General features: G+C 41.2%; 1 protein-coding gene across 1 annotated transcript in view; it reads right to left on the reverse strand.

The window, feature by feature from the left end:
• The window catches only part of LIN28B (lin-28 RNA binding posttranscriptional regulator B), a 99048-nt gene that overhangs the window by 53357 nt on the left and 30679 nt on the right, over positions 1-15012 (reverse strand). The gene's annotated exons all lie outside the window — the stretch shown is intronic.

A 15012-nucleotide genomic window follows, 5' to 3' on the forward strand; every position in this document is an offset into this window, starting at 1 on the left:
AAAAAGTAACCTGAACTTAGCAGCACTATTAAATTCTTATTTGGGAGAGTATTTAAACTGCAACTTTACTGTGAATTAGTTCTCTCAGAGCTACATATTAAAAGCTGACAGAAACAGTTGGTTCAGAGCCACTTCTGTTATCAAAGCAAAAGCTATATTCTTTTACAAAGGACACGTCTTGTGTTTCAATGAAACACCTCTCAATTTACAGCAATACAAATGAGAAAACAGCATTTAAGGCAAAACCCTTATAAAGTAAAAGAGAAGCCAGATAAAAGCGATTTTTATGGAAGAGGAGAAAGGATTTTAACTATAAAAGATAAATTACTTGAATTTATTAGCATACGTACTGGGGAAATACTCAGAAATGCTTGAAAAACTTTACTTTTAAAATAGGATCTTATTACTATAGTTATATTTATTGAGAAAGTAATTGTGAAACTGGAATATCACACATAAAACCACATGAATCAAAAGACAGTAACATTGGCTTCTGCTCAGATTACATAACGCAAGACTACTTAAATATTACTTAAGAATCCAATATTGAATCTGTCATTTTTATATCCTTATTTTAGCACGCTCTGCCAAAGAATGTAAATGTTTCCCGAGGCCTCCTGAAAGAGGGTCAGACCAGCTGCAGCAGGAAGACAGAAAGGGGTTCCTTAAGGACAACTCCTTCCTCTTAGAATCTGCTGACACAGCTCACATCAACTCTCATGCAGGAGAGCAGACCCAGAAGTACGAGCCTGTTAATTCTGAACTTGTTTGCTTTTGGGGGTTGGCTACACCTCAGACATGCCAGACACATCTCATTATGAAACACAGGAGGCAGGTGACTAGTTCTGACACAGCTGTAAGGCAAATATTCCACGGGAGAGATCCTTCCAAACACGCATTTATGGTTTAGCTGCATCACCTGGTAACATCCTTTCAATATCATGATTTGAGCTATAGACCCTGTCCTTCTGTCACTAGTAAAAGCACATTGCTTCGCAGGGCACCGGTGGCATACGTGGCACGCTCAGCTTTCCTGCCAGGGGTACACATCCTGGCTGACAAAGGGAGCACAAACAACGAGTGAGTATCCTCTCTTCCAAATACCCCTTCCAGGCCAAGGTACCGCAAGACCAGGGACAGTGGCTTTGCAGTAGTTATGTTTTTTAACTTCTGAGAAGTTTATTTCTATTGTACCCATCTGTAATAACACTAAAACAGTCCTCTACGTAATGACTTTATTCCTCTCAGTTCTGGCTGAAGATTTTTCCTCCTCATAACATTACACTTCACATGGGAGAAAAAACAGAACTGTATAAAAATTGAAGCCTTTTCACTACAACATATTTATGTTTCTACCCAGTCTTTTTGCTGCATTAATGCAACAGTCTGGTCTCACAGACTGCCTAACATCAGTGAAAGCTGCCAACCCTACCCTCCCCACAGAAACAGCTCGGTACCCCCAAAAAACTGAAACCCATGATAAACAAAATACAGCCTGAAATCTGTACCATCTATATTACTCTTTTACAGGTCCAATAAAAGTTGCCTGCTCCCTGAGCTGTTTGCTTTTAACATCAGAAGTAAACAAACTCCAGGCTCCGTTTTTATTGGACTGTTTGAAAGAGAAAGCTCCAAAAGCTAAAATCAGAGGTACACTGCATAGTAACTATGATGCAACAAACACAGCTGAGTTCTGGGAAACAATAAATTCTGAGTATTATTTCTTTATTTAGACTCCTTTCCGTGACATATCTTATGACCACAGTCACACCAACATTTATTTTCTGGCTACTATGTAAGATGCAGCCATTGGTAGCTGAAAGCTACGACACATTATGTTGGGGAGGCAGCAGGTGATCATAAAACCAAGCAAGTACAAACTAAAGTGAGAGCAATGAAAAGGGGCTAGTCTTGCAGCTGTATGTGCAACTCCAGCTTCAGTATTTTCTAAGATTTTTCCTCCTTGACTGTACAAACTCAGTTTTCACACACATCACAGTTTATATATGTGTATGTGCACGTGCAAATGCATGTGTAATTTAAAGCCAACTCCATAACCTAGCTTGATCAAATAGATAAATCAAACAGAGGCCCAGTTAAACACTAGGCCACACAAGGTGCCCATTACAAAGTATAATAAAAGGTTAGCTAGAAAGCTCTCGCTGGCAGAAAAAATTACTCGCTGGTAACCTGAGTTCTGCAAATGCCTCTTGTACATATTATGCTGCAGGGGAACCGGTATGTTGCAGTATTTAATCACACAGGCTTTTTTTAATCCAGGCAGTATCGACACTTGATGCATGTGCCCAGCAGTTCTCGCACCAGCTGCTTCCACGCAGATATCCCACTGGGAGAGAAAGCGAGCAGAATAGGGAGAAACAGCGCAGCAGAAGGAAGGCTACCAAACAACTGCTCAAGCTCTAGTTAAATGAAGTCTAATGATCACCAGCAGATTCACCTGAGCATGGGTCAACATCCATTTGTGCAGTCTTCATCTCTCAGTTATAGTTACAAACAGCTGCGGAGATTCAGTGAAGTTGCAGATGCAGTGAAGCAAACTTACCAGGAAAAGCTGAAAAAACATCTATGTGTGGGAATGACTCAGCTTTTGTTAAGTGTGATTTTGGAATATGGTAGATGAAATTGTTATGTGAAATTACTTGAAAAGCTTGCGTAGGACCACGGTGAATCCTCAAGGAAGATTTGTTACTACTGTCCTCTGCAATCCCCAAAATACCACACCACTTCCCAAAAACACAGTAGCAGCAAGCAGACTGTCATCAACGCAAGAGGCAGTCCCACCTGAAAGGCTGTTCATGTTCCACCCTAATTAGAACTCTGAAAGTACTGTAACACAGAATTAGAGAAGAGTTAAGTACCAGTGGTGACAACACAGAGCAGACACTGTGCTCTACTTCCAGCAGGCTTGGATAGGTGGAGAACATGCTCAATTTTTAAACTGAGTCAGATTTTGCTCACTCCGTCAAGAACTATCTCCACCTTCAGTGGAGACTTAAAACTGCTACAGATAAGAAAGAGGACAAGCAGGATCTACCGGTTGTCAGGAGTCATCCAGGCTCCATACAATGACAGAGAAGAAATACAGATTTGGACTGCACATCCCCCTCCTGCCATGAGAGAGGAGACCTGAGAGCCCTGGGGTTGTCCAGGGGGTGCACAGGGATGAGCTGGGGACCAGACCCGCCTGGCTCGGCCAGATGGGAAGGTGAACAATGGAGAGTCTCGTTTTCTTTTATAAAACACATGTAAGATTAAAGGCATAAACAGATGAGCAGATAAGAATTTCACTGACTGAAGGACAAAGAAGGTATTGACACCCAAGCAAGGCTAAGACCTCCTCTGGGAAAAAAGTTCCAGCAATTTTGGGTAATGCAATAAATACATCTCTAATTAGACAGGGACAGTCTAAGAAAATGTTCTGTGGTAGAGCTCTTGCATTTCTGTTCACTATGCTGACAAATTTAATCTGATAAATCTGCTTGTTTGGTATTCTCAAGGTTCAGAAAATACACTACCAATGGCTATATCCACAAGGAAGTAGTGCACTAATTCCAGAAGTTGACCACCACCTTACGTAGGAGGGAGAAGATGACAAAGCATCTGTGCCACCTTTCAGTATCAGAGAAAACAATCATTATCCAAGGGTGGATATGAGGCTGCATAAACTCCTGCATGAAGACTTGGCAGGGTATGCAGCAACGTACCCAGCAGGACCGCGACACCACCACAACCGGTCAGCAGACTGGACACCAAGAGCTGGCAGCATACTCGGAGCGCACTCCCACACCCCATGGAAAAACCCACACAGGACAGTGACAACAGATGAACAACCATCTCTTCCAAGATACAGATAAGTAATGTAGTCTGCAGGACCATGCAGAAGTGGTAAACACTCTGCTCATGAGCAAAATATGCTAATGGACAGAGACATAAGGGGGAAAAAAAAAACCAGCACAAACTGAGGAGCTTTTCCTACATCTGCTCAGGTGAACAGGTCACCCCGGAGATTTTCTTACTTCTGGTCAGGTGAACAGATGTTCAGGTGAACAGATGTGAATCATTTTGAGGCCAATCCCACATACTTCTACCTCTCTTTCCTAAACACATACCCCTTCAATTCAACGGATCTTAAGGACAGATTAGTAAAACAGCTTTTTTTCTTCATAGCTACACAGTACTTCTGCACCTCCCAGACCACTTCGATGTGACCACGATGTCATATGAATAGTTATTTTAAGAATGCAAGGAAAGCATAAGATTATGTTCATGATTAGCTGACACCTGTGAAGTCTTTGCAGTTCATATACCACGTGGGATATCTTACAGCTGGCTTTGTTCTGTGGATACAGGAATACTCCTCAGAGTAATCAGGTGCCTAAATGTCTGTTATGTAGACAGGTAAGATATATTTGAGATAAGAAATTCCAAAAAAAAGTTAACAAGAAAACAGAAAGTCAAGACTACACAAAATTAAAGTCAGACTGCTTGGTTTTGTAAAGTTAACACAAATTAGCTTGATTAATCACCCTCAGTGTTTCCAGAGAATTAAGCCCCTGAGGGAGGGGACAGCTTCTGGCAGAGTTAGGATATCTAAATGCACGGAAAAGAGACACCATAAAAACAGCTACAAAGCTGGGAGATGCATGATTCTGCACAGACCTGTCTTCCCTTCTGTAACCATCTAAAACTAGGAAGAAGGTCCTGCACATGGGTCCAGGCAATCCCAAAGTACAGGCTGGGCAGAGTGGCTCGAGAGCAGCGCCCTGAGGAGAAGGACTTGAGGGTACTGGTGGATGAGAAGCTCAGTATGAGCTGGCAATGTGCACTTGCAGCCCAGAAAGCCAACTGTATCTTGAGCTGCATCAAGAGAAGCATGGCCAGCAGGTCGAGGGAGGTGATTCTGCCCCTTTACTCCGCTCTTGTGAGAGCCCACGAGGAATCCTGTGTCCAGCTCTGGGACCCCCAACATAAAAAGGACATGGATGTGTTGGAGCGGGTCCAGAGGAAGGCCCCAAAGATGATCAGAGGGCTGGAGCACCTCGGCTACGAGAACAGGCTGAGGGAGTTGGGGCTGTTCAGCCTGGAGAAGAGAAGGCTCTGAGATGACCTTATAGCAGCCTTCCAGTACCTGAAGGGGGCCTACAGGAAGGATGGAGAGTGGCTTTTCACAAGGGTGTGTAGTGATAAGACAAGGGGGAATGGCTGTAAACTAAAAGAGGGCAGATTTAGATTAGATATTAGGAAGAAATTCTTCACCATGAGGATGGTGAAACACTGGAACAGGTTGCCCAGAGAAGCTGTGGCTGCCCCATCCCTGGAAGTGTTCAAGGCCAGGTTTGATGGGGTTCTGAGCAGCCTGGTCTAGTGGAAGATGACCCTGCTCATGGCAGGGGAGTTGGAACTAGATGATCTTTAAGGTCCCTTCCAACCCTTACCATTCTATGATTCTATGCAAGCATTAGTCTTGTATCAGTAAAATGTTTGTATTTTCAGTTCAGCTCTTGATTTAGAAGAGTTAAAGTATAAACCACCAAACAGATACCACAGCACACCTTAAGACCTGTTTGGTTTTTTTCTCAAATGACAGAACCTAAAGCAAATGAAAATTTTTTTTAGAAAGTAAAAATGGGGATTAACTGCTGTCCCATGGATGCAGCTTTTAAAAACTAACAACCCCTCTGTCTTCCAAAGGGCACAGAAGGAAAATGGGCATCTAAAAACTTTTCTTTCTCAAAGAAAACATATACTCTGAATGTACTCGAAGACACCTAAGCCACAGATATCTCTTCTGGGAAATAACATGCTTATCCAATCCATTTTTCATTGCCTGGTATGATACAGAATAACAGCCAATCACATATAAAATCAAAACCAGTAGCAAAGTCATTTGTTGTCTGGTGGAAGGGACACAGAACCAACTACAGATGATCAGCCAAGTAAACACACATAGCCAGGGCAGTGACGGAAAGCTCTCCAGCAGCACTCCACAGGAGAACAAACCAGCAAGCAACAGCTTGGACAAATGCTAGGATTCAGGATAAAGGAACACGGATATTCTGCTTGGAAATTAAAAACAAACACTGAAGAGTCAGAAAGGCCCACCTCAATGGAAAGGGCAGGGTCACTGTTCAGGAACTAGAAAGATGGACTGACCAAAAGGGACTCCAGCACAGCCATCTGGAGAAACCAGGCATTGCTTAACCCAGGAAATTACACAGCATAGCACTTCACTCACACACTCTCTGGCTTATGGATTTTTAAGATCCTTTTCTCTCTATTGCTTTTTCTTCTATAAAAACTACACTTCTGTTTGAAGGTCATTGCTGGTCACCAATTACCACATCACCCAGTTGCACTTGCTGGGACTGACACGAAGCACGAGCATCGCAGGATCCTTGCGCAAGAGACGGGACAACTCGAGGCCAGGAGGCAGACGGGTCAAGGCTCCAGCCCTGGAGAGGCCAGCCCGCGCCAGCAAGGCATCTCGCCTCAGTGCTCACAACATGTGACGCTTCCATTTTGGGAGCAAAAATCTTGCTAGGAGGACAGAGTTTTGAGTATTGTTAGAAGTTTCTGTGTATACAGAGCCTAGAACTTGCTTGCTGGAGGTCTGGATTGCTTACACTGCACATGTCACTAGTTTATTTCAACACACAGAGGCCCCCTCCTTGCACTGGTCCCTTTGGTTTTCTGTCATCCTGTCCCCCCCTCCAAGAGTAAGACATTAAGGCAGAAACATTGGTTTTATCTATACAAATATTCAGACAAGGCTTGGTCTCAATTACAGTTGCTGATGTTCGAACAACCGTAGGTGTCCAAGCCCTTGATTTCATAGGAACAGCTCATTTTTTCACTGGTCAAAATGTTTCCCGCTTCAAACCAGGGCAGAACTCAGACGAACCAACGGGAGCATCTCTCATCAAGTTTAAACTATCACTACTAGGTAAGATGGCCACCAATGGATGTTTTTCTGAAATATGAACATCTCTCACCCCCTATGATGCATTACTAATGACCTGTTATATAAAAAGCCCACACTTGTTACATCTGGTTTGTGTTCCTTTTTCTACGTTAAATAGTAACACTGCATCGTTTCTGACAGTCTTGAAAACCTTCTGACTCACTCATACGCTATCTAAACATCAGGAATATTTTTAGCTTCCTTAACACGCTTCAACTTCAGGGCTTAACTGCATTTTCCAATAAAGAAATGGTAATATGCTTAATAATGTGCTTAGATTTCTGACATATACTAATTCTGTTTTATGCTGTAGCAACCTGTACTCACAATTGCATGCAATATTTTGGTTTTGTCCAAACCTTTTAGAATGATAGAATGGTTTGGGTTGGAAGGGACCTTAAAGATCACCTGGTTCCAACCCTCCTGCCGTGAGCAGGGACATCTTCCATAAGACCAGGCTGCTCAGAGCTCCATCAAACCTGGCCTTGAACACTTCCAGGGAGGGGGCAGCCACAGCTTCTCTGGGCAACCTGTTCCAGTGTTTCACCATCCTCATGGTGAAGAATTTCTTCCTAATATCTAATCTAAATCTGCCCTCTTTTAGTTTACAGCTATTCCCCCTTGTCCTATCACTACACACCCTTATGAAAAGTCCCTCTCCATCCTTCCTGTAAGCCTCCTTCAGGTACTGGAAGGCTGCTATAAGGTCATCCCAGACCCTTCTCTTCTCCAGGCTGAACAGCCCCAACTCCCTCAGCCTGTCGTCGTAGGAGACGTGCTCCAGCCCTCTGATCATCTTTGTGGCCCTCCTCTGGACCTGCTCCAATACATCAATGTCCTCCTTATGTTAGGGGCTCCAGAGCTGGACACAGGACTCCAGGTGGGCTCTCACGAGAGCGGAGTAAAGGGGCAGAAATTTTTCTGCTCCATTCCACTTAATATAAGAAGCTATCCAGGCAATTTTTTCTGCCAAATATAACATTTTAGTTCTTAAAAACAAACCAAATCAACCAACCAACCAAACCAAAATATTGCAAATGAACTGTCTCTAAAACAAAAATACCTGGCTCTCTAAAAAGCAGCGTGAATCTACAATATCTTACTAAATTCCTAAGAATACGCGTGGACAAAGACAGGGATAGGGGGATATCTCTATGTAGATACACACAGAATGTCCTGTTTTCAGAAATTGAGTATTTCTGGACAAAATGTTTGAATTACTCATATAAACTCGTTAACGTCATTTTTAATTTAAATGATGGCCTTTCCAGGAGAAGGGAGCAGCTCTTTTCTGCTTTCCCAGCTGCAGAAGCAGATTCCTTTCTCCACGCCGTGTACCTGGTTTGGCACTCAGATGAGTCATCACCAGTTTAGTTAGCAATGCCAGCACAAAATTATTTCTACAAAAAAAAAGGTGGGGTTTTTTTGGGGGGGTTGTTTGTTCTCTTTTTAAAACAGGTTTAGCTTGCTGAACTGACTCATGCTGGAGTCTGGGCCAGTGCAGAAAGAGTGAAGCAGGTAAAATTGCTCCTTCCAGTGCAGGTAACCTAAATGGCCTAAACTGTGAGTCAAATCAGACCCTGAGAGTACCTGCCACCTAAACCTTTAAAATATAAATGAAGTTGAGTAAATAATAGTAATTTCAAAATACTTTTCTTTGTGGCAAGTCTCATTAAAGTAGTCACACGCTATGGTCAGAACTCAGAGGAACACAGGTGAACTCTTCATGGAAAATTTGGAATTTGTGACAAAGCCTCTCTAACAATAACTACAAAGACCAGTACAGACCTCTACACAAAAAAGAAAAAATTTTCAAAGTGAAAAAAATAGTTCACTGGGATGTAAATCTGTTTGTGTTAACATAATATACCAAATCTATACAATTCATATCTGATAAGCTTATTAGCTGATGAGCCAATCAAGACACTAACTTTTTTCAACCCCTTTCTCATATCATCTTAACGCACCCACTGCCTCCAAAATCATGGATTAGTAAATGCTAACATACTGAATTAGAGAAGGCAAATACTGTTGGAGTAAGTCAGGGTAAACAGCTGAGCTTCTCTGTAACTGGGAACTAATATAAAGCAAGAACAAAAAACACTTCTAAGAGATCAAGCTTGCAGAACAATGAACCACAGGGCTTTAAAAATTATCACTGTTCCCCCCCCCAAAAAAGCAATAAAGTAACAAGAAAAGATATTTCTACCTCAGTATCGGAAGGCAGTCTACAGAACAGCACAGTATTTGGAAAATACATGCAAAGAAACAAAAACTAGCATCCTGGGTAAGTTCCACCTGGACTGTGCATGTGGCTAAAGTTAAGCACATTCTTCATTCACGGTACTATGAAAAAAATTTTCAGCCTCCTGCAAGAATCAGTAACCCTGACAATCAAATACAAACTCACATTTTAGACTGTAACTGTGGGCTCATCTTCACTACTGTTAAATCAATTGTACTTAACTCAATTACGATGAGGTAATTACATTAACATGAGTCAGTGCATCCACACATGGCATTTGCACGTGTGCTTAGTAAATTGCTGTTACCTCCCACATGGCACAAGCACTTCACTCAATCACATCAGACATCACGCAGCTCAGGACGCTTTCACCTGTGGTTCAAGACACTTTCACTTGTGGTTCAAGCGGACACAAAACCACACCGCTGCCAAACGCCTCTATCCCACTTGCACAGGGCAGATCTACTGCAAAGCTGTCCTTAACCAGGTACAAACTAACCCCGTGTGAGTTTTATCTACCCACCGTACGGCCTCTCATCTTTTAAAATTTACTACGTCCTAATCCTTTTGGAAAAGGAACAAAAATACCCATCTGCAATCTGTTATTATTAAACAGAAAGGTGAGGAGAAAATGAATAGTAACAAATAAAAAAAATTCAACAAAACTGTGTGGGCTACAAAAATTTTACCATTACCACAAACATGATTCATGGGCTCCTGACTGCATCTGCTGTCAGCCACACAGGCACCCATTTCAAAGTCTCTCCTGCCTCTCCATCCCTCTGTGTCTCAGGCTACATACATGTTGCTAATTAAACAGCTTGGGCATCATTCCCTGGCTCTGAAGCAAGGTGGCAGAGCATAATTTAACATCCATCTGGCAAAATTCTTTCCTTTTTCCTCTCCATCCCGTTCCCAAAAGACAGGGCAGCTGTGCTCAGACTGCTGACCGGCGTGATGCCACCAGGCATGCATCCTTCTGCCAGATGTGCCAGATGCAGCACCAGTTGCTGTGGGGAGTTGCCGTGGTATCTGTGAGCACAGCTCTGCAGCAGTCCTCTCTCATCTCTGGATCCTGACAGAAATCTCTGCACAACTTTTTAATATAATCAACAAGCAGTTGCCAAGAAACTGAATCCATAGTCGGATGCGTAAAAAGCAGACCCATAGGTACAGAAAAACAGCAAACTAATGCAACATGTATTTTCTCTTAAAAGACTGTTTAAAGTCACTGAACACAGTATTCAGCAGATTGCATAATCAGATACTGTATCTATTTCACCAAACTTTTGAATGCTACCCCTCGCTGTACATGGAGAATCATGACTCACAAACATGGAAATGTCATACCGACTGCAGAGTATGTTCCCTGGTGTTCAGGTATGCGACATGGTTAACAAATACTAGTGTGAAAATCCTATCAAAGGAAAGATGAAAATCAACTAAAGATGGATATGACTTCAGAGATGCAAGGACAAGAGGAATGTGGGTTTCTTGTGTTTGTCTAAAGAAGCACTTTCTAAAACACTTTTAAATAGCTTCATCATCTGTTCAGCTAGCCAGGTATAAGCATACTTTATCACAAAAGCACAAGTATTTTCTGCTTGTATTCCGTAAATGAATACACTGTTCTACAGAACACTGAACCCAGAATATTCATGCCAATACAAGGACTTAAAATATCATTACAAAACACTAACATAAGGTAAACTTCTGAATGAAAACGTATATTTATGCACAGCTCAGAGATGTAATTTCTTAGAAATAAATAAAAAGCATTAATTTGTAAAGACCGATTAATATTTAAATTGTGTCACAGTTTTCAAGGGTTTGTTTTAGGGAAACTTGTTTGAAACAGAAAATCAGAAAGGAAATTATTATATTTGGAGCTTGCTTGCCGTTTTAAACTGAGAGTGCTTTTAACTATTCTTATTTTTTATGAATGGTGATAACAAATCACAACAGAAAAACAGATCTTAACGAAATCTATTTCGGTATTTTTTACAAATAGTCATGCTATCTTTCAATATTAAAAGTCAAACAATCTGTACAAAACCACAAGCTCTGGTTTAAGACTACTACATTACTTTACAGATAAAACAGTAGAAGTTCACCTTTCTTTTGCTGCCTTTGCAGTCTTTTTTCCTGACTTGTGCACTCATGTTTTAATCCAACAGTGGTATTCCCTGATCTTACCAGTGTCCTGCGTGGCTACAAGCTCACACAGTGAGGTCAAGAGAGAGCACAACCAGCAAACTTGTGAAAAAGAAAACAAAATGGAGGAGGGGCACCCGTAGAAGATGAAGGAAAGCCAGCATAAATGTCTACAGCGTATGCTGCATTTTGCTCAGCTCTACTGAAGTGGTGTTTCCCTATCACTACTCGAGAAGTAAAAAAAGGTGTTAAAGAGAAACTCTTCCTTGGTCAACCTCCCCAGATTTCCAGAGGAAATTCTGAAATTATTTATTTACTACAGGTTATATCCTATTTGTACAGAAATCAAGAGTTTATGGCAAAATGCTGACCCACAAATGCTAAGGTGATGGGAGAGAAAATAGTTTATAAAGTTTTGTCTTTGTGAAATCAGAGATTTGTATACTTTTGGTCAGAGACATTTTGTTTCATTTTGTAAAAAAAAGAAAATGCTGTGCTATCCAAATACCTTTAAATGGAAATTGAATTTACATTTTTAGTTGTAAGTTTTTCAAACATTACTTTCACAGCTAATACTCCCTTTAAAAATATTTTCTGATGTGTATCTTCTACTTACATGAAATCTTCCATTTGTTTGCAACATATCCTCCCCCAACCATTGAAAAAAAGATAAATTGCTTACTGTTAATGTCACCATGGTAACTTATTTTAACTACCTGAAATTTGGAAATTAATGACTCGAAGAACAACCTACAAATAAAGATAAATGGTATTTTGTTCACTTAACTCAGTCTTTGCTAGAAAAATGTGCTAAATAATTCAATTTGTTACAATATACCAGTATTGATATCCTCCTTATTCTTATCTGTGTGCCAGGAACAGACACACTTACTTTGGTCAGTCTTCTATTAAGGGAACTGTGTACAGTCAGGATCCACTGAGAACACGTATGTAATATCAATGAACAAGGCGCACAAATTACTGTTTGCAGGGGAAAGTGCCAAATTACTTCAACCAACCATTAATCTACGCAACAAATGAAAGCTACTGAAAAGTGTAATGATTTCCTCACAGTCACACGTTGCAGACGAACCGAATTTTTTAGTGGCATTTGGCAATTTTTGTTTCTAAAATAAATACCTAGATGCATTTACAAGAAAAGCAGCTACAAATTCAGACCATATATAATTTTATATATGAAAGACAACTTTATTGTGTGGATCCTGATCAAATGCTATTAAACACAGAGCTTTGCTACTGGATAGTCTCCACTCATCAGTGGCAATCTATCTGTATCAGAGCAGTATTTCCCAAAATGTCAGACATATTTTCAATTAAAAACAGACACACACAGCAGTTTCTCCCAAACCGCACTGACTCTGCCCAGCATAGACTGTCAGCAGTGCTCCAAAGAGCTGCCAGGATCTCTTGCACTCCTACTCTGCCCATCCTCAGCTGCCCGAGGCTACTCACCCCTGCCAGAAATTATATATAGATTTTATATGTATCTGTATCTAAAAAAATACAGACTTCTTCAGTTTATTTACATCTGTACTACCTCCTCACCAAACACCTCTGGAGGAAAGGGATGCATTTTAATGTACAGTAGCAACATACTGAATCTGTAGTATGGTGCACTGTAGCCAGCCCCAGTGCAACCTGTGTCAATAAACATTTTCAAGATAATCACTCTCGCTTTTTATTAATATCTTTCGGATGTTACGTTAAATTAGCAGCAATCAGACCTCAGCATTTTCAATGCATCTACCTAAATCTGCCCAGGTTATACCTATGCAGCACCTCGCATAATTTCACTGACCCTGCGCAGAGAGGCCCATCCTGCAACTCACCGCGCAAGGGAGTCCCACACAGAGCTCAGTCTGGGACCTCGACCATCATCAGCCAAGTCCAATGAAGTCCAACTGACTTCTTAACTCTGCAGGTATGGCACAGGTACCCAGCGCTTTGAAGCTCTGAACAAATACCATGAACGACAAACACGTGCATGTGAAGAAGTATTCCTTTAAAAACACTTTTCAGTTCATTCAAGACACTTCAGTGGTTTATTTCTGTGAAAATATTTTTCAAGTGTCCTTAAAAGAGAAACAAAAATCACTGCTACAGCCTGCTTTGAAGCAGAGCTTGGGCATCAGGAGAGAAGCTGTTTATGGCTTACTTGATGCGGCACTGGTTGGCCCTGAGCCTTAGTCAAAGCAGCCACTGAGTTCAGCTAATATACATTACATAGGGTCTGCTACGAAACCTGAAATCATGGAGACTCTTCAAGGCAGTTTAACTTGATCCTCCTGTAAATATTAAGTAAAAGGTGTGCCAGGCAAAGGAGACAGCTCAATTATACCTGCTAGTTACACATCAGCAAGGCAGCCACAAACTAAATGTCGCCAATGGCAATGAGAAACTCACTCCCAGATATTTCTGGTTTTAAAACAGTTGCAGAAATAGACACATCTACTATTTGCAGGACGGGATTGTTAACATCTCTTTCTAAGGAAATGAATGCCAGACCAAGCACAGCACTGATACAAGGTGCAGTCACGATGAGCATATGCCAACACAGAGGCTCTACGAGATGCAGTCATGCAAAGCCTCACTCTATTGTTTTTTTCCTACCTAGTCTGCTAAATCAACTAGACCAAAGAGTAGTTCAGCGAACAAGATCTCCCCTTTTATTATTTTTGTTTGGTTCCTCCAAAATTACACTCTACCAGTGTCCTGACACCAAATGGAGTGATCCTATTCTGCATTTCCTCACGCTGCACACTTCCACTGCTTTCCTCAAGTTACCTCCAACTTTCACGCAGCAAAACCAAAGTCCTATGAGGTTAACGATACAAGTGAAATTCAAAGATGCAAACTAAATGACTAGTTTTCAGCTCAACAGCAAGGGACTGCAATTCCTCCTGCAGCACAAGGCAGCAGAATAGACAGGGAAGTCTGGGTGGGAACACATGGCCAGGGTGGAGGCAGGGGTGAGTGGGATTGCCTCCTCTAGCAAAGTCTACAGTTAGGTGCCTTAAGGCAACAATGCAACTGCAGCATTGTAACAAGCAAGGAGTTTGTTCAGGAAAAAAACAAACAAGAAACCTAGAGTGGTACCACATCCTCAGCAAACAATTTCTTCTTCAACATTAATAGAGATGCTTACTTAATTTAAAAATAACCATGCAGCTAATTCTGAGGCTCACAAAAACAGCAATTAAAAGTTTGACGTGTGTCAACCAAAACGTCACTAAAGCACTGGTATATGAAATGACAATGTGTGGGCTTGCAGAGATTTGCAATGTTTCAAAAGCATTTCTAACAATTGGGATTGTAAAAGCAACATTTAACAGTAACCTTAAAAACAGACAAAGAATTTTACATAGGAAGGTTAAAATAAGTTGCCAACCCCAACGGAAACATTATCTATTCCAATTATCTGACACGTACAGTAAAAAAATGTACTTTTTGTAAAACAATGCTATGTTTAATTGAAAATCCACAGCCAGACAGCACATGTGAATTAATCAACCTGAGACAAAGTTATCTGTATTTGAAATGTGAAATAATTCTGCCTGACAAACACTAAAAAAAAGCATGTGTCACCTATTTGAAGCTAACAATAAAAGTA

This window comes from Opisthocomus hoazin, chromosome 2, assembly GCF_030867145.1.
Source record: "Opisthocomus hoazin isolate bOpiHoa1 chromosome 2, bOpiHoa1.hap1, whole genome shotgun sequence".
Taxonomy (NCBI): domain Eukaryota; kingdom Metazoa; phylum Chordata; class Aves; order Opisthocomiformes; family Opisthocomidae; genus Opisthocomus; species Opisthocomus hoazin.